This window comes from Hippichthys cyanospilos, chromosome 3 (genome assembly GCF_059441005.1).
Source record: "Hippichthys cyanospilos isolate Australia breed blue-spotted pipefish chromosome 3, RoL_Hcya_1.0, whole genome shotgun sequence".
Classification (NCBI taxonomy): Eukaryota; Metazoa; Chordata; class Actinopteri; order Syngnathiformes; family Syngnathidae; genus Hippichthys; species Hippichthys cyanospilos.
The window spans coordinates 10,408,903-10,412,058 of record NC_142371.1 but is presented as its reverse complement, the minus strand read 5'-3'; the positions used below and the strand labels follow the sequence as shown (position 1 = coordinate 10,412,058).

Genomic DNA, 3,156 nt, shown 5'->3' with positions numbered 1-3,156 from the left:
TTATCTAGCAGATCTAATTTTTCACACATATTTCAAATATATTTCTGTGTTTTCAGCATAAACACACAAGCATTCGACTCATTCCGTTCTGCCAACTGCAAGGTCACAAAGTGTCACCATAGGACAATAGCAATAGTTTAATTAAAAATATAATAATAATAATACAATCAAATTTGAGAACCAACTGAAGAACTGCTCTGTCTGCACTGCAGCGCTTGGCTCCCCTCAGAGTGATCACTGGGTGACCAGGGGTCATTGAGGAGGTGGAAATTTAGTCCTTTAAGGGGACTGGACCATTGGCAGAATTGTGGCAGGCAACAGTGCAACCAGATGCATGCACAGCAGGGCAACTGCCTTGTCTCCCTCCCTGGTGATGCCACCTTGCGGCTGCACAGCGTGAACAAAGCCAAATTCCCTGGCTGATTCTCAATGTGTGCGTGCATGTGTGTCTGTGTGTGTGTCCTCTCACACAGCACGGGGATCAAAATTCAGGTCCCAGTAAAGGAAACAATTGTAAATTAAATAATTAAATACTTGTCCAGTGCATGTCTACTTCTCTTTCTTTTACTGAGGTTATTCAAAGAACCCACAAATCTCTCATGAAAGATGAGCACTCCAAATCCTTTGCGCAAAGCCCTTCTACCAAAGCCTGTATGAAGCTAGAATATGAAGCAGAGAAGGGAACGATGAGCATGCTCTTTTCTGTGTGTGTATCATTTGTATTTAATTTTTTTTCTCTGAAAATGACAGCAGCCACCAAGACACACACATAGCTTTTCCATGAAGCTGTACATTAAGGTCATTTACTGTATGTATTCTGTGAAGCTGTACACTAAGGTCATTTACTGTATGTATTCTGTGATTTCAATGGGGAAAAAATGTGCGTCCATGTTACTGACCTGCTCCAAAACAGGCAAAAGTATTAGCCTTGTGTTTTTTTTGTTTTTTTTTTATCTTATCATGCCAGAAAAAATATTTTTTTAATTATGTTATTTCTTGTTTTCCCGAAACATGCCAAAATTTCCTCTAGTCGCCCATTTGACATTGGAGTGCAAGAGTAGGTCAGTAGGTGTAACTCCTTGAGCAGACAAAATTTAGATAGATAGATAGATAGATAGATAGATAGATAGATAGATAGATAGATAGATAGATAGATAGATAGATAGATAGATAGATAGATAGATAGATAGATAGATAGATATCACTGAACGTGTCGTTGAGGGATGCTACATTCTATTTTAGAAGCTAATGCCACACCACAAAATGACAGAATCCTGGGAACAAACCTTTTTTTTTTTGAATAAACACTAACTTTGTTGATACATCACTTGACTCCCCATGCTTTGACAACAGGATGATTTCTGTCGGAGATATTACTTTTGACCTTATGGCAAAAATACTTCTTTTCAGTGGACACCCTTTTTTTATAAATTGGGATTTTATAAATTGGGAAAAAAAAAATCCTTAAGGGCAGCTTGGTGGTACAGTAAATAGCACGTCTGCCTAACAGTTAAAGTGACCTGAGTTCAAATCCACCTTGCTCCGGGCCTTCCTGTGTGGAGTTTGCAGGTTCTCCCTGAGCCTGCGCAGGTTCTCTTCAGGCACCCTGGCTTTCTTTCACACTCCAAAAACATGCTTGGCATGTTAATTGGACATATACTAAATTGTCCATAGGTATGATTGGGTGTGTGAATGGTCGTTTGTCTGTGTGTGCCCTGCGATTGTCTGTCGACTAGTTCAGGGTGTCCCCCACCTACTACCTGAAGCTGACTGGGATAGGCACCAGCAAGCATGCGACCGTTGTGAGGATAAGCGGCTCCAGAAAATGGATGGTTTTTAAACTTCCTTAAGGTCTTGACTTTCATTTCAGAGCATCCAAAAGTTTATGAAAATAAGAGATTAGTCAACATTGTGTTGTTTTGATATGGACTTTTTTAATCAATGGGCTAGCTCACATGTCCTTGTGAAGCTCTCAAAAACCAAACAGAGTCCCTTGTCTTCAATGTCATTTCATCCAATCTACGAGTCTACTTTTAATTTATTGATTTAAGTAATGTATAAAAAGCAAGTTTTGTCAAGGTGTCCCTTTGTTTACAATGAGAAAAGTGGCTCCCACTGCAGAGATGACAGCCATCCATTTAAATATTTATTTTTACCATCAAAAAGGGTAAAATTTTTAAATGCCTTTTTATTTAACCATGTGTTCTTATTTTTATTTTTTTTTTTAGTATTTTGTTTTGATCGCTCCTCAATGTTGTTAATTGTGCCATTTACCTACGATTGATGAAACATGGACGCATAACTATGTGACCAATAAGTCTGCAAACATGACTGAGCCACTGCCAAAAATTCCCACTTTTATGCTTATTTATTTGGTATGAAACAATGTCGTTATTTTGACAACTACGTTTAAGGGTACTGAAAAGATTAGTGACTCAAACATAAGTCATGTTTACATGTCTAATTTTTAACGAAGTCTTTTGACCTCCCCGCCGGGGAATCGATCCCAGTCTTCCGCGTGATAAGCAGAGAAAATGGTTCATTATACTAACGAGGAATGCAGAAAATGTGATTTTGAGGAGCTCTATGGATGTAAAGTTGTTTGAGAGCTACAAGGTAGGGTACTGAAATCTAATGAGCAAGGCATAAGTCATGTTTACATGTCCAATTTTTACAGAAAACTCTTCTGACATCCCCATCTGGGAATCGATCCCAGTCTTCCGCATGTAATCGCACCCCTGTCTTCCGCATGCCAGGTACTGTAACTGGTCAACTATACTATACAAACAAAGAATGCACAAAATGAGATTATGAGAAGCTCTACAGGTGTAATGTATTTTTGACAGCTGCTGTACATGTGAAGGCACTGAAAGATTAGTGACTCAAATATAAGTCATAGTTACATGACCAATTTCTACATAAAAACCTTCTGAGCCCCCCGGCTGGGAATGGAACCACCACCCTCTGCATGACAAGTGGAGATAATGATCCACCATACTAACAAAGAACTCACAAACTGCCATTTTGAGGAGCTCTACAGATGTAAAATGTGTTGTTTTTCGACAGCTCAGAGGTAAGATACTGAAACATTAGTGACTCAAACATAAGTCATGTTTACATATCCGATTTTTACAGAAAACTCTTCTGACTTCCCCA

At 38.8% G+C, this 3,156-nt stretch overlaps 1 long non-coding RNA gene across 1 annotated transcript; it reads left to right on the top strand.

Moving 5' to 3' along the window:
* Positions 1–2,482: 2,482 nt before the first annotated feature.
* LOC148425731 (uncharacterized) lies at positions 2,483–2,910 on the top strand. The gene is made up of 3 exons (XR_015865022.1): positions 2,483–2,616; positions 2,678–2,756; positions 2,847–2,910. It is a non-coding gene; the product is annotated as an uncharacterized LOC148425731 (long non-coding RNA).
* The last annotated feature ends 246 nt before the right edge of the window (positions 2,911–3,156 follow it).